We start from the raw sequence: 23,871 nt of genomic DNA on the forward strand, positions 1-23,871 counted from the left end.
ACGTGTCTGTATATATGGGTATCTGTCTTTATGTTTATGTCTGTGAGTGCAAGTTGGTTTGTCTCAGTGTATCTGTGCATGTATCTGTGTGTATCTCTCTGTATATGTATATATCTGTGTGTCTGTATGTGAGGTGCTTGTGTCCAGGTATATGTCTATGTGTATGTATGCATGTCAGTCTGTATATGCTTCTGTGTTCTGTGTGTGCATGCAGGTATATGTTTGTGTTTATGTGTCAGAGTCTCTGTATGCCTGTGTTCCATATTTGTGTGTCTGTGCATATGTATGTGGGTGTATCTGTGTTTACATGTGATTATGTATCTGTATGTGAATCTATTTCATGTTTGCATGTCCGTCTGTGTGTCTGTACATATGTGGATGTGTCTCTGTGTGTGCATTGTGTTTGTGCCTGTGTATTTATCTGTGTCTCTTTGTGTGTACATGACTATGTGTCTCTTGTGTGTATGGGTATTATGTCTGTGCTTATGTATTCGTATGTATGTCTGTGTGTGCATGTGTATCTATGTGTGAGCATATGTCTTTGTGTGAATGCATATTGTGTGTGCATGTCTCTGTGTAGCTCTGTTGTGCGTGTCTGTGTGTCTCTGTGGGTGGGTGTGTATGCCTGTGTGTCTCTATGGGTGCGTATGTCTGTGTCTATGTGGATATATATGTGTGTGTGTGTGTGTGTGTCTGTGTGTACGTCTGTTAGTAAGAAGAGGGTGGCAAGTCTGTAAAATCTCTGCAGAGTGCCCAGAGCGGGGCAGGGGTGGGTGTGGTCAGTGTGCTCCAGTCAGAGCTGCAAATGGACAAAGGGTGCAGACACTGTCCCCCAGCTTACCAGCAGCACAGACACGGTGCCAGGGCTGGGTCCCACCACACACGTGTGATCCAGGGCTGCTGTGAGCTCCTCTGGATGATGACGGCACGGCCTTCTTCACTTCTGCTCAGCAAACAATGGTACATGCATGCAAAGGGCAAGGCCTGAGAGGCTGCACCCCTTCCACCTTGTATGGGCCACAGTGAGTCTCTGTATATGTCTGTACTTTGTCTTTGTGTATGCATGTGGGTATGTGTTTGTGTATGTCTCTCTGTGTGTCTCTGTGTACATGTGTGTGTCTGTGCATGTTTGTGTGTGTTCATGCAGTGTCTTTGTATGTCTGTATATATGTGTGTGTCTATGTGATCATGTCTATGTTTATACATGTCTGTGTCTCTGTATATGTATGTGTCTCTGTATATGTATGTGTTTCTGTGCATGTGTTATCTGTGAATATGTCTGCTTTGTATGTGTCCATCTATGTATCTGTGCATATGTGTGTATTGTCTATGTGGGCAGTTTCTGTCTCTATATGAGTATGTATCTGTGTATGAATGTCTGTGTGTATGTCTGTGTGTATGTCTGTGTGTATGGGCATGTGTCTGTGTGTCCAGGTAAATATCTGTGTCTTTCTGTTCATTTGTGTATGTCTGTATGTCTTCATGTGTACGTCTGTGTAAATGTCTGGGTGCGTGTCTGTGTGTTTCTATGTTTAGCTGTGTGTCTGTATGTCAGTGTATATGTCTCTGTGTGTCTGTGTATATTTGTGTGTCAGAGTCTGTATGTATATATGTCTGATGTTTCCACGTGTGTGTGCATGTAAGTGTGCTGTGTATGTATCTGTTTCTCTGTAAATGTGTCTGTGTATATGCCTGTGTGTAATATATCTGTCTTCTGTTTACATTATGTGTATCTATATATATCTGTATACCTCTGTATGTGTGCATGTGTGTCTGAGTCTGTGTATTTGTCTGTTGTCTATGTGTGTCTATATTTGTAAATGTATGTTTCTATGTTTACATTTGTTTGTCCATATGAGTGTTTGAGCATTTGTTTTGTGTGTCTGTGAATATGTGTGTATCCGTGGATAAGTCTCTGTGTGTGCATTTGCATGTCTGTGTATAAGTCCGTGTGCATATCTGTGTCTGTATATGTCTGTGTGTGCACATGTGTTTCTGTGCATTTTTCCCATGTATTCCTATCTCTGTATGTACATGTGTTTGGCTCTGTACATGTCAGTGTATCTACATGTGTCTGTGTGTGCATGTCTCTATACATCATTGTATTTGTGTGTGCGCAAGTGGGTATGTGCGTATGTGTATACGTCTGCCTCTTTGTGTGCATGTGTTTGTGTACATCTGTGTCTATAAGTCTATGTCTATATGCCTGTATATGTGTGCTCGCAAGTGTGTGTCTGTGCGAGCATGTATATATCTGTATCAATGTCCTTGTTATCTGTGTGTCTGTATATGTCTGTGTCTAATTCTCTATGTGTATGTCTTTCTATGTGTACATGCTGTGTGTGGGTCTTTGTATCTCTCCATGTCTGTGTGGGTGTGTGTATTTCTCCGTATGTCTCTGTGAGACACTGTTTGTGCATGTGTATCCCTGTATATGTCTGCGTGTATCTGTGTACATATGTCATTAGGTATTTGATCATGTGTGTCTATGTATATGCCATGTGTGCTGTGTATGTCTCTCTGTGTCTTTTTATATGTCTGTGTGTGTCCATGTGTATGTCTCTCTATATGTTTGCATATCTTTGTGTGTGCATATAGGTGTGTCTGTGTATTTGTCTTTGTATCCATCTATGTGTCTATTTATATCTTTGTATATATCAGTGTGTTCGTGTGTCTCTGTCCTTAAGTGTCTAAGTATATTTCCGTTCGTGTCTGTGCGTCTGTGTGTGTATCTTTGTGTCTCAGTCTGTATATAGGTCTGTGTGTGCATGTGAGAGTCTTTGCTCATAATTTTGTGTTTCTGTATTTATGTCTCTGCTGTGTGTCGGTGTGTGTCTGTGCACATATCTGTGGTTTGTGTGTATGTGCCTGTGTGCATCTGTGTCTATGTATGTATTTTTATGTTTCTCTGTATCTATGTGATAGATGTGTGTCTATGTCTGTGTGTCTGTGCGTCTGCATATTTCTGTGTCTGTGCACATTTGTGTAAGTCTCTGTATATGTGTGTTGTGTCTGTGTGTGCATGCGGGAATATAGCTGTATGTATGTGTCTGTGAGAATCTGTGAGTCTGTGTATGCATATATTTGTGTCTGTATATGTCTGTGTGTACTTCTGTGTGCGTGTATTTCTGTATATACATGTCTGTGTGGCTTATGTTTATGTCTGTGTCTATAGGTTTGTGTGTCTGCTTATATGATATATCTGTGTCCGTGTATACATCTGTTGTGGACATGTCTGTTTAAAAATCTGTATTGTAATTGTGTTTGTACATGTGAGTGTGTCTGTGTACATTTCTGTGGACGTGTCTGCATGAGTCTTTGTGTATATGTCTGTGTGCTTTTGTGTCTGTGTATACAGCTGTGTATATCTCTACTGTATCTATTTCTGCATGTCTGTGTGTCTGTCATTGTGTTTGTGTGTCTATATATCTGTGAGTCTCTGTATCTTTTATATGTCTGTGTGTGTGCATGTGTGTCTATATATATGTCTGTGTATGTGGCTCGTGTGTTTGTGTCTATATGTGTTGTCTGTCATTTCTGTGCGTGCAGGTGTGTGAAAGTGTGTGACTTTGTCTTTGTGCGTGCAAATGTGTTTCTGTATGAGTGCATTTGTGTCTGTGTGTGCATGTAGGTGTGAATATGTGTATATGTGTATCTTTGTCTATATAGTCTGTGCTGTATATACACGTGCGTATCTCAGTTTATGTGTGTATGTGAGTCTATGTCTCTACATGTGGGTTTCTGTGTATCTGTGTGCTTACGTGTGTATAACTGTGTTAATATAAGTGTATGCGTTCATGTGGATGTATGTCTGTACGTGTGTGTGTTTTATGTGCCCGTGTATGGTTTGGGTATATGTGTGTGTCCTTGTATAGGTGTGTCAGTAAAATCACAATCACCTGTGCATGCTTTTGTATATATGTGTCTACCGATGTGTTTAAATGTTTTGTGTGTCCATATGTCTGTGTACTTATATGTGTGCACTTGTGTGAGTCTGTGTATACATATGTGTTTTGTCTGTGTGCATGTGGGCATGTGTATATGTCTGAGACTATATGTCTGTGATTGCGAGTGCATATATTTGTGTTTATGTATATGTATACTTGTGTTTTTGTATAATTCTGTATCTCTATGTCTGTGTGGGTCTCTAGATGTCTATGTATATATCTGTGAGCTGTGTATGCAAATTCTTTTTGTTTCTGTAGATATGACTAACTGCGGCTCCGTGTGTGTTGCATCTATGTCTGTGTACGCATATATGTTCTCTGTGTCTGTGTATATGTCTGTGTGGGCACGTGTATATTTGTGTGCATCTATATGTCTGTATCTGTGTGCAAATAGGTGTGTATATGTCTATGTGTGTCTGTGTGCATGAATGTGTGTGTGCATGTCTATGTCTGTGTGTGTCCGCATGTGGGTGTGGGTATGTGTATATGACTGTGTCTACACATTTGTGAGTCTGTGTATATATCTGTGTCTCTGCTTATGACTGTGTTTATATATATGTTTGTCTCGGCATATGTCTGTGTTGTATCTATGTGTGTGCACGTGGGTCTGTGGTTGTGTCTATGTCTGTGAGTTCTGTGTGTACATGTATGTCTGTGTGTGCATGTTTTCTGCGTATAGGTATGTGTATCTCTGTATGCATCAGGTGTGTGACTGTGTGTATGTCTGACTATTCCTCTATGTGTGTCTTTGTATATGTCTGTGGGTGTGTGTGCCTATGTATGTCTGGGTATCTCTCTACGTCTGAGACTAGTGTGTACATGCATGAATTGTATCTGTATATACTTGTATGCACCACGTTTATGTCTCTGTATATGTGTCCATGTTTCTATAAATGAGTGTACCTCTGTGCATATTTCTTTTCTATCTGTGCATGTGCGTTTCTGTGTATATGTCTGTGTGTCTTGTGTGTAGGTGTGTTTCTGTGTGTATGTCTGTCTTTGTACATGTCACTATTTCTCTGTGTGTGTCTATATCTGTGTGCCTGCTGGTACATGCACGTATCTGTGTATAAGTCTGTGTGTATCACTTTGTGTTTATGTGGGTGTGTATCTGTGTGTATATGTCTAAGTTTTATGTGGCTATATGTCTTTGTGTGTATAGCTATATATCTGTGTTCATTTATCTTTGAGCATGTTGTGCCTGTGTGAATGTGTGTGCACGCAGGTACACATGCGCCTGTGGGTTTTGAATTTATATGTGTTTGTATGTGTATATCTATGTGTGCCTGCGTGTATCTGTGTCTTTGTATATGTCTGTGTGCATTTTTCTGTGTGTCTATATGTTATCTTGTGTCTGTTTCTCTGGGCATGTGTCTCTATATGTCTGTGTCTGACTCTGTGTGTATGTATGACTGTTGTGTGTCTGTTGTGTATGTCTGTGTGTACATCTGTATATACATGTTGGATTATATCTGTATATTTGCCTGTGTGTATTTGTACATTTGTCCCTCAGTGTGCATATATCTATGCATCTCTATTGTGCGTGTCTGGGTTTATGTCTGTGTCAGTTTATGTTTGTGTGTGCATGTGTGTCTGTGTATATGTCTGTGTGTATCTGTATATATGTCTGTGTTTTCTGGTGTGTTGCACGTGTTTATCTGTTTTTTTCTGTGTGCATGTCTGTGTGTGCATGTGTTTATCTATGTATGTATCTGTATTATGTGTCTATTATACAAATTAGTGTCCGTCTGTGTATGTCTCTGTGTGTCTAGGTTTATATATGTGTGTAAATGTGTGTGTCTATATATTGATGTGTGTCTGTGTGCACGTGGGGGTCTATATGAGTCTGTGCTTATATTTCTGTGTTTGCAATTGTGTGTCTATGCATGTGTGTGCACATGAGTATATGTCTGTTATATCTCTTTGTTGTATCTGCATTTTGGTTTGTGTCTGTGTATATGTCTGCAAAAGTCTCTATGTGTTCATGTCTGTGCATGTGTCTATGTGTTATTGTGTTTGTGTGACTATGCATACACCTTTGTGTCTGTGTGAATTCCTGTGTCTTGTATATATGTCTTTCTGTCTGTCTTCACGTATGTATGCAAGCGTATGTCTGTGTATGTCTCTGCATGTGCACACGTATGTGTATGTGTATATGCTGTGTTTATCTCTTCAATCTATATGACTGTGTTTCCATATGCCTGTGTGTGAATTTTTAAGTCTGTGTGCTTGTATGTGTCTGTGAAAATATCTGTTCGCATGCACGTGTGTGCACAAATGTGTCTATGTTTATGTCTATGTGTGTCTACATGTCTATGCATATATATCTGTGTATCTATGCATGTGTCTATATATGTTGTGTTTCCATATGTGCATGTGTGTGCCCATGTAAATGTGTGTTTCTGCATATATGTGTTGTTTGGTATCTGTGTGTATACATTTGTGTCTCTTTATCTCAAGTGTCACTCTTTGCATTTGGCTGTGTATCTGTTTATATATTTATGTGTGTCTATATTTCTGTGTATGTTTGTGTGTTCATGTGTCTGTGCCAATGTATGTGTCAGTGAATATGTTCGTGTCTATCTGTATATTTCCTTGCCTTTGTGTTTGTGTATGACTTATGTTTCTCTGTGCCTGTGTTTCATGTATGTTCTCTGTATACATGTCCACAGGAACATCTGTGTGTCTGCAAATGATTATGTATATGTGTGGCACATGTGTGTGACTGGGTGTGCTTCTATCAGTGTGTCTTGTGATTGTGTCTATTCACATATCTGTATATCTGTTTATGTGTATCTTGGTGTATATGTCTGTCCTTATCTGAGTTTGTTGTGCATGTGTCAGTGTATGTGTTGGTGTGTTTCTGTGTGTCTCTGTGTGTATATATCTATATAAGTCTGTGTATGCCAACAAGTGAGTCTGTGTATATCTCTGTGTTGTCTTTGGCTCACCATGTTAGTATGTTTCTGTGTATGTCTGTGTGAATCTCAGTTTGTGTATGTCTGTGTGCATGCTTGTATCTCTGAATATATATGTCTGTGGGCATGTTTGTCTGTGTGGATATATGTATTTTTGTGTACACGTTTGCATATGTCTGTGTTTGCATGTGTACCATGTCTAAATACATCTGTGTGCATCTGTGTCTGTGTGTAGGCCTGTGTGTATACTGTGTATGTCTGTGGGCATGTGTGTGTTGTGTGTATATATTTATATGTCTCTGTATCTGCATGTCTCTGCAAGCATATATGTGTGTCTGTGTATATCTGTTTGTGTGCGTGTTTGTGTGTGTATATGTCTGTGTGTCTGTATGTCTGTGTGTGCAAGGTATGTATTTGTGTATATATATCTGTATGTGAGTGTCTGTTTCTGTATGTGTTCATGTGGCTGTGCATGTGTGTTATGCGCCAAAGTATCTATTTGTCTGTCAGTGGTTGCACACATGTGTTATGTATATGTGTGTCTATTCTCTATGTATGTCTGTTGTATGTGCATGTTTATGTGTCTGTGTATTTGTATGTGTGTGTCTGTATATGTCTCTGTGTCTGTTTCTACGTATATATCTGTATGTAATGTGTTCTTCATATGTCTCTGTGGGATTGCCTGTGTTTGACTGTGTATACGTCATGTGTGTCTCTGTGTGCTACACAGAATTATACACAGATGCATACACTTATGAACAAAAGACACAAAAAGACACAAACTTATGCATAAAACTATAATAGACATGCCTGTGTACATGTCCTTGTTGTCAGTGTAAATGCATGTATCTCTATGTGTGCATGTATCTAAGTATTTAGTGTTTGTCTCTGTGTATTTCTGTATATGTCTGTCTGTGTCTCTATCTGTGTGTCTGGATGTGTCTGGGTGTTTCTGTGTTTCTGGATATATGTTTGTGTGTGTCTGATTCTGTGTCTGTGTATATGTGTGCCCTATGTATCTACATGTGTCTCTATATATGTCTGTGTATATATTAGTGTGTGGCTATGTATGTCTCTGCATACGTATATTGTGTCTGTGTGCATGGTTGTGTGTGTCTCTATGTACATATCTGTGTTTATCTGTATGTCTTTTTGTGCATAAATGTATGAATCTGTGTATAATTTCGTGGGTATATATGTCTGTAAATATATCTATGTGTCTGTGTATAAGTGTGTCTGCCTGTATGTCTGTGTATATTTGTCTTGTGCATCTGTGTGTGGCTGCCTATATGTCTCTGTGTATGTCGATTTTGTAGCTGTGTGTACATGTTTTGAGCCCATGTATAATTTTATGTTGTGACTGTACTGCATGTTTGAGTATGTCTGTGTGACTCTGTCTGTATTTCTGTGTGTGTATGTGTGTGTTTTTATACAGTCTGTGTGCGTTTGTGTGCATGCATTGGGTGTATCTGTGTATATGTCTCTGTGTCTGTCTATATGTCTGTTTTTGTATGTTTAGGTGTGTGCTTGTGTGTGCGTGCATGTCTCTGTGTCTATCCATATACCTGTGTCTGTGTATATTTCTGTGTGTTTCTCTGTGCTTGTGTGTGAACTGTGTCTCTGTATTCTGTGGAGGTCTCTATGTGCATATGTCTGTTTTGTCTTTGTGTGCCTTTGTATATGTCTGTGTGTTTCTGTGTGTCTGTCTCCTATATATGTCTGTGTTGGTGTCTGTCTATATGTCTTCATATCTGCATATGTATTTGTGTGTCTATTCATGCATCTGTGTGTCTATGCAAATATCTGTGTGTCTCTGTGTCTGTATATGACTCTGTGCTTGTGTTTGTGTATATATCTGAGTATATCTCACTATGTGAATTTGGGTGTGTGTCTCTGTGCATAAGTGTGTATATGTAAGTTTTCATCAATTTATGGCCCTATGTTTGTATGTCTGTGTATGTGTGCTTTTGTTTAAATGTCTATATGTATCAGTATGTCTGTGTGTGCATGTGTTAATGTCTGTGGGTATGTATATGTGTCTAAGTGAATGTATCTGTCTCTGAGTTTATATATATATGTTTGTGTCTCTGTATCTGTGTATATGTCTGTGTATGCACGCATGTGTGTCTGTGTATATGTCTATGTGACTGTATGCTTTTGTCTGTGTATATATCTTTGTGTGTGTATCTTTGTTCATGTGTGTCTTTATATCTGTGTCTCTATATTTGTCTGTGTCATGTATGCATCCATGTCAGTGTATGTGTTTCCTCTTGTAGTACATTGTCTGTAAATATCTATGTGTGTCTGTATGTCTGTGTGAGCATTTGTGTGTCTATCTGTAAGTCTGTATGTTTGTGTCTCTATGTACATTTATGTGTGTTTTTTTGCTTGTGCACATGTGTACATGTGTATATGTTAATGCGTTTATGTGTTTATACAAATGGGTTTATATGTCTGTGTTGTTTGTGTGAGATTATGTGTACATCTGTGCTTGAATATGTCTCTTTTTGCATGTATATCTATACATATGTAGCTGTGTTTTGTGACTATGTATACATCTGTGTGTCTGTGTGTGCATGTTATGTATCTATGTATTTTTGTGTATGTCTGTTTGGAAAAAAGTGTCTGTGTATATGCCTGTGTATTTGTGTCATTCTGTGTGTCTCTGTGTGCACGTGTTTCTATGAATATCTAATGTGTCTGTATAATTGTGTGTTTTTGAGTGTGAATGTGTCTGCATATATGTATGTGCCTGTGTACCTGTGTATCTTTGTATATATATGTCACTTGCATACGTTTCTATGTATATGTGTATATGTATATTGTGTGTATGTATATTGTGTATGTCTGTGTGTACATGTATATGTCTGTGTGAGCATAAGGTGCGTTTATGCATATTTGTGTTGCTCTCTGCATGCATGTGTCCATACATATATCTGTGTTTGTGTATATGCTGTGTCTGTTCTAGTGTGCATGTCTGTGTATGCATGTGTCTGAATATGCCTGTCTGTGGACATATCTGTTTGCTTCCGTACTTCTGTGCGTATATGTCTGTATGTGTTAGTGTACGTGAGTTTGTGTGCATGTGTCTATGTGTATACTAGTTGTTTGTGTGTGTATGTGTGTATCTATGTTGGTGTACGAGTTAGTGTGTATAAATGTGAGTTAGCATGTATATCTGTGTATGTCTACATGTCAATGTATTTGTGTTTGTCTATGTGTATGCATCTGTGTGTCTATGTTCGTTCTGTGCACATGTCTGTATATATGTACAGTTGTAGCTGTGTGAATGTGTGTGTATGTATATGTCTGTGTGAGTCTCTTTGTATGTTTGTGTATATATCTGTGTGTATGCTAGTGTGTATGTGTCTATGAATATATCTGTGTTTTTGTCTGGATATATGCCTGTGTCTGTATGTGCTTGAGTGTGCATGCATGTAAGTGTGTCTGTGTATGTCTCTGTTTATATGTGTATATGTACGCACATATTGTGTCTATATATATGAGTCTCTATGTACTTTCATGTGTCTATGTATGTCTGCATGCCTGAGTCTATGTGTGCACAATTCAGTTTTCTGCGCATGTGTGTATATGTGGTTGATGATTGTAGGTATGTGTATATGTCTGTGTGGGTCTGTGTGCATGAGTGTCTGTTTATATCTATGCATCTTTGCATTTCTATGTATATCTGCTATGTCTATCTCTGCATCTATATCTGTGTTTCTGTGTCCACATAGCTGTGTTTCTATGTATATGTCTGTGTGTCTCAGTGTGTGTGCATGTGAATGAGTCTGTATGATTAGCAGTGCATCTATGTGTATATCTCGGTGTTTATCATTGTGTTTCTGTGTCTATATACCTGTGAGTCTCTGTGCGTCTTTATATATGTATGGATATGTGCATATGTCTGTCTACAGCTGCTTGTGTGTGTCATTGTGGGTTTGTGTCTGTGTGTGTTGTCTGTCATTTGTGTGTGCAAGTGTGTTTATGTTTCTGTGTCTGTAATAGTGCATGTGTGTCTCTGTATGGATGTCAGAGTAAATCTGTGTATATATGTGTCTTTGTGCATGTAGCCTGAGCTTTGTGTACGTGTATACATGTGTATGTGTGTTATGTCAGTGTCTCTGTGTCCATGTGGGTAACTGTGAACACACATGTGTGTGATTATGTACATGTGAGTCTCTATACATCACATATGTCTGTGTGTGTGTGGATGTATGTCTGTGTATATGTTTCTGTGTGTCCATTTTGTGTGCATGTTTATGATTTGGATATGTGTGTCCTTGTATGTGTGTGTTGGTATATTCATCTGTGTATCTGTGATTGCCTCTATATATGTGTGTGCACCTGTGTACTTTAATGTCTTGCATGTGTCTGTGTTCATTTTGTGTGTCCACGTGTCTGTATATTTGTCTGTGCACATGTGTGTGAGTCTGTATACATGTGTTTTGGCTGTGTGCATGTGGGTATGAGTTTATTTCTGAATCTCTGTATGTCTGTGTCTGTATGTTTGTGTTTGTGTATATTTGTGTGTCAGCGTATAATTCTGTATCTGTCTTTATGTCTATGTCTATGTATCTATCTGTGTGTGCATGTGTATGCATCCTGTAGATATGACTGTAACTCTTCCTGTGCATGTGTTAGATCTATGTCTATGTATATATGTCTCTGGTGTATATGTCTGTGTGTACACGTGTATCTGTGTGTGCATCTTATGCTGGTGTGTGCCTCTATCTGTGTATATGTCTATATGTCTGTGCACCTGTTTTGTGTGTCTATCTCTATGTCTGAGTGTCTGTGTATGTCTTTACATTCTCTGTGTATGCGTGTGTCTTTGTGTGTATATGAATATCTATGTGCATGTCTGTATATATGTCTATGTGTGAATGTGTGTGTACATGTATGAATCTATGTCTGCATGTGGGTGTAGGTCTCTGTATGTGTCTGTCACTGCACAGGTATGTGCATCTGTGTATGTCTGTGTTGAATTTATGTGTGTGCATGTGGGTCTGGTCTGTGAGTCTCTGTGGTAAGTGTATGTCTGTGTCTTTCTGTGTATATGTCTTTCTGTGTATATGTATGTGTATCTGTGTATGAACTGAGTGTGTGACTTTGTGTGTATATCTGGGTATCACTGTGTGTCTTTTTATATGTCTGTGTGTGCATGTGTGTGACTGTGTAGGTCTGTCTCTATCATTGTGCATTTTTGTGTCTTTATGTTCATGTGTGTGCACACTGTGTGTATATGTCTCTGCAAGTGTACGTGTGTGTGTGTCTCTGTATGTCAGGGTGTTTGTTTATATGTATATGCATGTGTCTGAATTATGTCTACATATATGTGTGCATTTGTGTATGTGTATGTCTCTGTCTACATGTCTCTGCCTATCTGAGTCTCTGTGTGTCTGTACATATTTCTTCTCGGTCTGTACATATGCATGTGTCTGTGTATAAGTCTTTGCATGTCTGTGTGTGCACCTGTGATTGTATGTATATATGTGTGTCTGTCTCTGTCACTGTTCGTTTCTCTGTGTGTCTACATCTGTGTGTCTGTTGGTACATGCATGTATCTGTATATATCAGTGTGAATCTGTGTAAATATGGGTGTGTGCATATATGCCTGTATTTGTCTATATGTCTTTTGTGTATACGTGTATTCATTTATCTTTGCGCATGTTGTATCTGTATGAATGTGTGTACAAGTGTACTCATGTGTGTTTTTGCATTTGTATGTTCTGTATACTCATGTGTGCCTGTGTGCTTTGCATATGTCTGCATTTGTGCATTTTTCTGTACTTCTATGTATGTGTGTCTCTTGTGTTTCTGTGGGTCAGCACGTGTGTATGTCTATGCGTCTTTCAGTCGGTATGTGTATGTCTATTGTTTGTGTGTCTCTGTGTATCTGTGTGTATATGTGGGTTTATGTCAGTGTATATGCCAGTGTGTATTTGTATGTTAGACCCTCGGTGTGCATGTATCTGTGTGATTCTATTGAACATGTCTGGGTTTATGTATGTGTGTGTAAGTTTATGTCTTCGTGAACATGTGTGTCTGCATGTGTGTCTGTGTATATGTCTGTTTGGTGTGTTGCATGTGTGTATGTTTTTTCTTTGTAAATGTCTGTGTACATGTATGTGAATGCATGTGTTTTTATGTATATGTGTTTTTCTGTGTGTGTCTGTGTGTCTGTGTATATGTCAATGCACATGTGTCTTTATGTCTATGTGTGTGTCTATTTTTGTATGTGTGTACATGTGTATCTGTATATGTTGCTGTGTGTCTGTGTGTACATGTGGGTATGTGAGTCTTTTTATATTTCTGTGTGTGCATCTGAGTCTGTGCATATATGTGTACATGTGTATATGTCTATGTTGTATGTCTTTGTTGTGTCTGTATTTCAGTTTGTTTCTGTGTATATGTCTGCCTAAGTCTCTGTTTATGCCTGTGTATGTGTGTGTCTATGTGTTATTGTGTCTGTATGACTATGCATATACCCTTGTGTCTCTATATAAGTCTGTGTTGTGTGTATACGTGTCTATGTTTCCATGTGTGTGCAAGTGTGTGTCTATGTGTCTGTCTCTATTCCTGTGTGCACATGTACTGTGTATGTGTCTGTGTCTGTGTCTATTTCTGTCTCAATCTGTGTTTCTGTATGTCTATGTGTTCATATGTGTCTCTGTAAGTGCATCTGAGTGTATAAGTATTTCCATATCTCTGTGCATCGTGTCTGTGTAAATGTCTGTGTGCATGTGTCTATGTATATATCTCTCTGTGCATTTGTCTATGTGTCTATGCATATGTCTATATGTATATGTTGTGTTGCCATGTATGTATCTGTGTACATACTGAATGTTTCTGCATATATGATGTGCTGTTTGTGTGGTATCTATGTGACTCTGTATATCTGTGTAATGTCAGTGTGCAAATATGCATGTGTCTATGTATGTCTGTGTCGCTCTATGCATTTGGCTGTGTCTGTTAATATATCTATATGTCTGTCTATATTTCTGTGTATGTTTGTGTGTTCATGTGTGTGTGAAAATATGTGTCAATGTATCCATTTCTGTGTGTCTATGCATTTTTCTGTTTGTCTTTGTGTATATGTCTTGCCTGTGTGTGGATGTGTGTCTGTATACATGACTATGTGTACGTGCACATGCCTGTGTGTCTATAAATAAAACTGTGTATGCATATATGGGGCACATGTGTGTGACTTAGTGTGTGTCAGTGTGTCTTTTGATTGTATCTATACATATATCTGTATCTCTGTTTATGTGTGTCTGTATATATGTCTGTGTGCACTGTGATTGTGTCTGTCTATATCTGTGTCTGTGTGTGCATATTTTAGTATATATGTCTGTTTCTGTGTGTTTCTCTGTGTATATTTATGTGTGTCTAAGTGTGCCCACGTGTGAGTCTGTATATTTGTTTTATCTGTGGGTTTACATGTTGGTATGTCTCTGTGTATATGTCCGTGTGACTCTTTGTGCATGTCTGTATCTGTGTGTGCATGTTTGTGTATATGTTTGTGTATGTCAGCTTTGTGTGGGTATGTGGGTCTGTGTGTACAACTGTATGTGTGTTTATGTATCTCTATGTGTCTCCATGTGTATATGTTTGCGTATGCATGTGTCTGTATTTATATCTGTGTGCCTTACTCTGTGTTTATATGTGTCTCTGTGTGTGCATGTCTGTGTCTCTGGGTACATATCTCTGTGCGTCTCTGTGTATGTCTCTGTGTGTCTCTGTGTATCAATATGTATGTCTGTGTGTTTGCATGTGGGTGTGTATCTGTATATTTGGGTGTGTCTCTGTGTACATGTCTGCCTCTCTTTGTGGTCAGATTTGTGCATGTGTTGGTATATGATTATGTATCTTTGTGTATGTGTGGGCTAGAGTAATAGACCAGCAGTACGGCATTCGCCTTTCATGCGGCCGACCCATGTTCGATTCTTCCATCCTTCTCAGAGAGCCCAGAAAGCTACAGAGAGTATTGCGTCCGCATGGCAGAGCCTCACAAGCTACCCGTGGCGTATTCCATATGCCAAAACAGTAACAATAAGTCCCACAATGAGAGATGTTACTGGTGCCCACTCGAACAAAGCGATGAGCAATGGGATGACAGTGACAATGTGTTTATGTGTATGTCACTGTGTGTATGTTTGTATATTTTTTGTCTCTGTTTCTCAGTGTGTAAATATTTGCTCTCTTGTGTACACATCTGTATATATGTGCCATATGGTGGTCTGTGTATATGGCTGTGTGTATATGTGTCTCTGTATTCCTTTTTGTGTATGTATGTTTGTATAAATGTGACTGTGTACATATATGTCTATGTGTGCATGTTTGTGTATGTTCGTTTGTGTCAGTGTACACATGTATGTCTCTGAATATGTCTGTTTGTGCATTTGTGTATCTTCAAACATATGTATCTGTGTTTCTCTGTGTGTATGTGTCTGGGTGTGGTATATGTCCGTTATCTATTTGTAAATGTGCATTTGTGTTTACATGTGTGTACTGTCTCCAGATGTCTGTTGTACATGTATTTGTATTTTGTATCTGTGTATGTCTGTGTTTAGTGTGCATATGTCTGTTTATTTGTGTGCATGTGTGTCTTATATATACCTGTGTGTCTCTGATTGTCCATGTGTTATGTCTGAGTGTGTCTGTGTTCGCATGTGTTTCTGCATATGTGAGAATCTATATGTATGTATATTTCTTTTGTGTCTGTGTGACCACGTTTGCATGTCTCTGCTTCTGTGTATACGTTTATCTATGTTTGAATATATATGTGTATCTGTGTATGTCTCTGTGTGTATATTGTTGTGTATATGTATGTCTATGTGTAAGCATATATGTATGTCTGTGTGTATCTGTGTATATGTCTGTGTGTGCTCATGTGTGCTTACCTGTGCATGCTGTATATGTATGTCATTGTATGTGCATACATGTTTGTGTGTCTGTCTATATGTGTTTACCCATGTATGTCAGTATATAGTTATTTCATTATGTACATATGTAACTGTGTATGACTTCATGTCTGTATGTGACTGTATATATCTGTGTGTGCATGTGTATCCCATTTGCATCTGAGTATATGTGTATGTCTATGTGAGCATGTGCTTGTGTCTCTATATGTCTCTTTGTGTGCACTCATGTGTTTGTATATTTCTATGTATGTATGAGTAGATGTGTATCTATATGTATGTGTGTGTACATTTAATTGTGTACTTGTGTGTGACTTTGTGTTTGTGTGTATGCATGTGTGTGTCTATGCATATGTGTGTATATATTTCTGTGTTCCAAATATGTCTCTTTGTGCATTTGTTTGTACCTGTGTTTCTGCAGATATGTCTGTGTTTGGGTTGGAGCGATAGCACTGCGGACAGGGCATTTGCCTTGCACGCAGCTGACCCAGGTTTGATTCCTCTGCCCCTCTCTGAGAGCCCGGCAAGCTACCGAGAGTATCCTGCTTGCACGGCAGAGCCTGGCAAACTACCCGTGGCATATTCAATATGCTAAAAATAGTAGCAACAAGTCTCACCATGGAAAAGTTACTGCTGCCCGCTTGAGCAAATTGATGAGTAACTGATGACACTGATGACAGTGATGTCTGTGTTTGTATTAGTGTGCATGTGTCTGTGTCTATGTATTTCCGTGTATCCATCTCTTAAGGAAAAATGAGACGTTTCTACCTACCTCTTGAGTCAAGGCAGGAGGAGAAAGATTCCTTCAGGAGACCTAAAGGACAGTGGCTCCTGTGACAGGAAAACAGCTGCCTCTTTTCCCAACACTCTGGCATGAGTGAGCCGGCAGACGGGGGAGAATGCACGGAGACTCTGGCACACAGACCCCACTGCGAGGAAGGGACACAGCACGCAGCTTACAGAACAGCTCAGAAGACACAGTCAAGTGTATAGATCGGACCAGGGCCGAGCTGCAGGACAGTAGGGAAGGTATCTGTCTGCCCTATATGCAACGGACCCAGGTTCGATCCCCGATACCCCCCAGGCCCCCTGCCTCTCCCAGAGTGACTCCTGAGCAGAGCCAACTGTAAGCCCTGACCACCACCACATGTGAGCAAAAATACTGGAATATTAATAATATTAAATGTGCAAATTATTCTTTAAAATCAATGTGCAAGATTGCAAAATGAAACCTAAATTCAGACTAGTCTCTCTTGTTTATATGTCTGTGTGTGAGTGTGTATACACCTCGGTATGTGTTTTTGTATATCTCTGTGTACATGTGTGCCTGTGTGAGTCTCTGTGTGTGCATGTGTGTATGTGTCTGTGTGCATCAAGAGCCCGTGTATATATATATATATATATCTATTACCTGTATATATATGTATCTGTATGTATATGTGTACATGTGTGTTTCTATATGTGTTTCTCTGCGTGTCCATGTGTCTGTTTGCAATATTTTCTGTAAATATGTCTGCATGCATGTATGCATATCTCTGTGTGTCTGTTTGTGTATACATCTGTGACTGTTATACCGCATGTGTGTGTGACTGTGTGTCTATGCATATGACCATATGTGCCTGTGTTTATATCTCTGTATGTCTGTGTACATATCTATTTGTTCTATTTGGGGTGTGCCTCTATATATGTCTGTGTCTTTGTGCATGTCTGTGTGTTTGTGTGTGACTGAGTGTGGCGCCAAGTGTGTGACTGTCTGTGTCTATGTATGTGTCCATATGTGTCTGTGTATACATCTGTGTGTGCATGTGGGTGTTTATGCATGTGCCTTGTGTGTCCATGTGTGCAAATGTGTATGTGTATATGTTTATGTCTGTGCCGGGGCTGGAACGATAGCACAACGGTAGGGCGTTCGCCTTTCATGCGGCAGACCTGTGTTCAATTCCTTTGCCCCTCTCAGAGAGCCCAGCAAGCTACCGAGAGTATCACGCCACATGGCAGAGCCTGGCAAGCTATCCCTAGTGTATTTGTTGTATTGCATATGCCAAAAACAGTAACAATAAGTCTCACAATGAGAGATGTTACCGGTGCCTGCTCAAAATGTCTATGCAGAGGTTTTTGTGTATATCTGTGTGTCGTGTATGCATGTGTGTCTGTGTGTATCTGAGTATGTCAGTGTAATATCTGTATGCCTCTGTATATGCCTATCTCCACGTGCATATATGTGTTTGTTTATAAGCCTGTTTCTGTGTCTTTGTATGTGGGTGTGTGGGTAGTTATGTCTGTATATACCTGTGTCTATCTACATACATGTCTCTGAGTATCTGTCCATGTGCATGTGTATCTGTGTCTCTGTAGGTTTTTCGTGATATTTCTTTGCTTGTCTTGTGAGTGCACGTGTCTGTGTGTCTATGCATATCTCTATGTGTGTCTATTTCTGTGTATTTTTGTGTGTCTCTGTGTTCTGGTGTGGACACTGTGTCTGTGTATGTCTATGTGTTTCTCTGTGTGTATTTTGTTCATCTATGTGTGCTTGTGTATATGTCTGTTGTGTTTCTGTGTATATGACTTATGTGTATGTAGATGCATGAGTTTGTGTATATGTCTATATGTTTGTATGTTTGTGTGTGTGTTCATGCATTTACCTGGGTGTCTTTGTGTATATAAATCGATGTCTCCATGTGCATTTGTGTATAACTGTGTATCTATAAATCTGTGTATGTTTGTGTGAGCATATGTGTTGGTGTATGTGCGTGTCTGTGTGCATATTGGTGTCTCTGCTTATGTCTGTGTGTACATACAAGTGTTTTGTGTGTATGTTGTGTCTGTGTAACTTTTATGTGCATGTGTTTATATATCTCTATATATGTGTGCGTATAATGTTTTGTGTCTCTGTATAAGTCTGTATCTGTCTTTGTGTATATATCGATATGTGTCTGTGTGTATATTTTTGCGTATGTGTATATGTCTGTTTGCACATATCTGCACATGTCTGCACATGTGTGTACGTGTATGTGTGTGTGCATGTATGTCCCTATTTACAAGTGTGTAACCGTTGTCTGTGTATATTTCTGTATCTATATCTGTGTCTTTGTTAATCTATATGTCTTATGTGTACATGCGTGTTTCTGTACACAAGTCTGTATGTGTGTCTCAGTGTGTGCATGTAGGTATGTGTCCATGTATATGTCTGAGTGTGCATAAATGAGTTTGTCTGTGAATGTCTGCTTGTCTCTTTATATCCGTGTGTGCATATGTGTGGTCTCTGTGTATATGAGTGTGCCTGGGTATATATCTGTGTGGATGTTTATATGTATGTGGATGTCTGTGTCTGTATGTCTGCTTGTGTGAATTGTGTGTGTCAGTGTATGACTGTACATATCTGTGTCTGTGTAGATGCCTGTGCATGTCTCTATGTTTCTTTGTATATGTCTCTAAGTGCCTATGTATGTGCGTGTGTGTGTACCTGTATGGGTCTGTGTATGTTTGTGTATGTCTCTGCATGTGCATATGTCTGTGTCTATGTACCTATTTACGTATATTTGGTTTATTTGTGCTTGTGTGTGCACTGTGTCTGTGTCTCTGTGTATGTCTGTGTATACCTGTGTTTATATCTGTGTTTGTGTCGAGATGTCCATGTATGTATATTTGTGTGTGTTCATCTGTCTGTATGTCTATGTGTGTATGTGTTTCTGTGGGTCTGTATATGACCATCTCTCTGTGTCTGTGTGTGCACATCTGTTCATCTGTGCTTACGTCTCTGGGTTTGTTTATATGTGTGATCTCTGTGTGTTTTCATATATGTCTGTGAGCCAGTATGTTTGTGTGTGCACGTGTCTATGTAAATGGTATGTGTGTCTAAGTATATGTCTGTGTGAACCTGTGTGCACACTTGTGTCAGTGTAAATGTCTATAAATGTGTGCATACTTGTATCTGTGTGTATGTGTCCTTATATAGGTCTCCGTATGCATGTGGGTGTCTGCGTCGGTGTGCATCTATGTCAGTGTATATGTCTTGTGTTTGCACATATACTGTGTCTAAATACACCTGTGTGCATGTGTGTCTGTGTGTAAGTCTGTGTATTCTGTGTATGTCTGTGTACATATGTGTGCCTGTGGTATGTCTGTGTGCATGAGTGTTGTGTATATATGTCTGTATCTGTATGTATATATCCATTTGTGTGCATGTGTTTGTCTTTGTATACGTCTGTATGTCTGTGTGTGCACAAAGGTATGTCTGTATATGTGTATGTCTCTGTGTATGTGTCTGCACATCTGTTTAATGCATGTGTGTATTTGTATATATATCTGCATGTGAGTATATGTCTGTGTTTCTGTGTGTGTTCATGTGTCTGTGCACGTGTGTGCTGTATGTCTTAGTATATATCTGTGTGACTCTGACAGTGGTTTGCACAAAAGTATGTTGTGTATATGTCTGTGTATTTATTCTGTATGTATGTCTGTTACGTGTGCAGTTTTATGCATCTCTGTGTTTATATATCTGTGTGTATATGTCTGTATCTGTGTTTCTAAGTATATGTCTATATGTAAACTGTGCTCTTGATGTCTCTGTGGAAGTTCATGTGGTTGACTCTGTGCATATGCCATGTGTGTCTGTGTGTGATAGAATTATACATGGATGCATACACTTATGCACAAAAAGACACACAGACATACAGACTTGCACAAAAAGACATACAAATATGTCTGTGTATGCCTGTGAACATGTCCTTATTGTCTGTCTATGTGCATGTGTGTATTTCTATGTGTCCATGTGGCTAAGTATAGAGTATCTCTCTCTGGGTTTCTGTGTATATGTCTGTCTGTGTCTGTGTTTCTGTACGTCTCTCTATGTGTCTCGGTGTCTCTGTCAGTGTGTGCACATGCGTATCTGGATATATGTCTCTGTATCTGATTCTGTGTGTATATTTCTGTGTATCTGCATATGTCTCTGTATATGTCCATGTATTTATATATCTGTGCGTGGCTATGTGTGTCTCTGCATACGTCTATTGTGTCTGTGTGCATGGTTGTGTGTGTCTTTGTATATCTGTGTTTATCAGTATGTCTTTTTGTGCATGAATGTATGCATCTGTGTATAATTCTGTGTATGTGTTTGTGTATATGTCTATATGTGTGTATCTGTGTCTAAGTGTGTCCACATGTGTTTATATGTGTCTGGCACATCTGCGTGTGGCTGTCTATATGTCTCTGTGCATATCAATTTTCTATCTCTGTGTGCATGTTTTAAGCCTGTGTATAGTTTCATGTTGTAACTGTGCTGAATGTGGGAGTGTATCTGTGTATGTCTGCGTGAGTCTGTCTATCTCTGTGCATGTGTGTGTCTTTATGTAAGTCTTTGTGTGTTTATCTGTGCATACATTGGGTGTGTCTGGGTATATGTCTAGTGTGTGTCTAAGTTTCTATGTTTGTCTGTGTATGTCTAGGTGTGTGCTTGTGTGTGAACTGTGTCTCTGTATGTCCTTGTGGGTCTCTGTGTATAGATGTCTGTGTGCCTTTGTATATGTCTCTGTGTCTGTCTCCTTTTGTATATATCTGTGTTTGTACCTGTATGTCTGTATATGTATCTGTATGTCTGTTCATCGTCTGTATGTCTATGCAAATATCTGTGTGTCTCTGTATATGACTGTATTTGTGTCTGTGGATATGCCTGTGTATGTCTCACTATATGCACTTGGGTGTGTGTCTTGTATACAGGTCTCTGTGTGCATAAATATGTGCATAAGTGTGCATGCGTGTTTTCATCTGTTTATGTCCCTGTGTTTGTATGCCTGTGTATGTGTGCTTTTGTGTAAATGTCTGTATCAGTATGTTTGTGTATGTGTGAATGTCTGTGTGTGGCTATGTATATGTCTGTGTCTATGTGTATGCATCTGTCTCTGAGTCTATGTGTGTTTGTGTCTCTGTATCTGTGTATATGTCTGTGTGTGCATGCATGTGTATCTGTGTATATGTCTATGTGTCTGTCGGTGTATATGTCTGTGTGTATATCTGTGTGCATGTGTCTTTATATGTCTGTGTCTCTGTATGTCTATGTCATATATGCATCAGTGTCAGTCAGTGTATGTCTGTGTTTGCTCTTGTACATTTTCTGTAAATATGTTGTGTGTATCTGTATGCGTGAGCATTTGTGTGTGTATGTAAGTCTGTCCGTCATCTCTGTGTTTTTGTGCACATGTGTCTGTGTCTGTGTGTATATGTGTGGTGTGTGTATATTTCTGTGTGCCTCTATCTGCATGTGTCTGTGAGCATGTATGTGTCTCTGTATGTGTCTGTGTGTACGCAAGGGCATGACTGTGTATGTGAGTCTCTGGTTCTATGTCTGTAAATCTGTGTAGTACTTATGTATCTGTGTATATATCTGTGTGTGAGTGTTTTGTTTACTGTCCATGTGTCTCTGTGCATGTCTGTTGTGTGTCTAAGTATATATCTTGTGTGTCTCTATGTCTATGTATATGTTTGTGTGCTTTTGTGTTTGTGTGTGCCTCCCTGTGTCAGTGGGTGCACATGTGTATGTGTTGTGTTATATTTGTGTATGTCTAAATCTGCATGTATATGTCTGCTGTATATGTGCATGTTTGTTTCTGTATCTGTGTATATATGTGTGTCTGTGTATGTTTGTGTGCCCACAGGTGCGTCTCTGAATGTCTATCTGTGCCTGAGTGTTTATCTGTGTATATGTCTTTACTGTCTGTACACATACTTATGTGTCTCTGTATGTATTTACACACAGACACACACAAACCAGTGTAGTGTGTGTCTGTGTGACTCTGTATGTCTGTTTGTCTGTGTGCGTTCATGTGTGTCTAGATATGTCTGTGTGTCTGATTCTGTCTGTATCTGTCTGTTCTGTGTGACTGCATGTGTGTGCCTTTGTGTATGTCTGTGGTATCTGTGTGCATGTTTATGTCTGTTTATATATCTGTGTATCTGTACGTCTTTTTCTGTGTAAGCGTAGCCATTTGTGTATAATTCTGTGTATTTGTGTCTGTATATGTTGTGTGTGTCTGTGTCTGTATCTGTATGTGCACTATAAGTGTGCATCTGCATATGTCTGTGTATATGTGTTTGCATGCATGTGTGTATGGCTATCTACAGGTCTATGTGTATCTCTGAATATATCAATTTTTATGTGTGAATGTTGTAAGTGTGTGTAAGTACAAGTTATGACACTGCTACATGAGGGTGCCTGTGAGTCTGTATCTATGTCTACTTATGTGTGTGCCTTTATATATGTCTGTTGTATCTGTATATGCTCTGGTTGTGTCTGTGTATATGCCTATGTCTCTGTGTGCTTGTGTGTGTGCGCATGTCTGTATGTCTCTGTATATGTCTATGTCTGAGCGTGCGCACGTCGTGAGTCTGTGTATAAGTTCGTTTTATGACTGCTGCTTATGCATGTTGTCTGTGTACATGCCTGTGTGAGTCTGTGCGTTTCTTTGCATATGCCTGTGTATCTGTGTGTGCATTGGGTGTTTCAGTGTGTATATATCTGTGTATCTCTGTGTATCTCTCTATATATCTGTGCATATGTGTGTGTGCTTGTGTGTGTGTGTCTGTATATACGCTTATGTGTCTTTGTACGTAGCTTTGTGTCTTTGGGTTTGTTTCTCTGTGTCAATGTGTGGACGTTTGTGTCTCTGTATATGTTTGTGTGCCTGCATATGCACGTGTCTCTGTATATTTGCACATGTGTTTGTGTGTATGTGTGTGTCTATGTATATTTCCATGTCTGTTTCTGTTTGAATGTGCACACGTTGTGAGTCTGTGTATAAGACCCTGTTGTGACTTATTGTATGTGGGTATGACTCCATGTATATATCTGAGTCTGTGTGTGTCTCTGTTTGTGCACGTGTGTCTTTGCATATGCTTGTGTGATTCTATGTGTGCACTGGGTTTGTCTCTATTAATTTACTGTGTGTCTTGTGTTCACAAAAGAGGGAGGAAGGACAAACCAATGTTATTCTACATGTGTCTATATGTCTGTGTGTCTGTATATGAATGTGTGGGCTTGCAGTCGCATGTGTGTGTCTGTGTATGTTTGTGTCTATGTGTCTTTGTGTC

The sequence above is a fragment of the Sorex araneus genome, chromosome X (assembly GCF_027595985.1).
Source record: "Sorex araneus isolate mSorAra2 chromosome X, mSorAra2.pri, whole genome shotgun sequence".
In the NCBI taxonomy this organism is placed as follows: domain Eukaryota; kingdom Metazoa; phylum Chordata; class Mammalia; order Eulipotyphla; family Soricidae; genus Sorex; species Sorex araneus.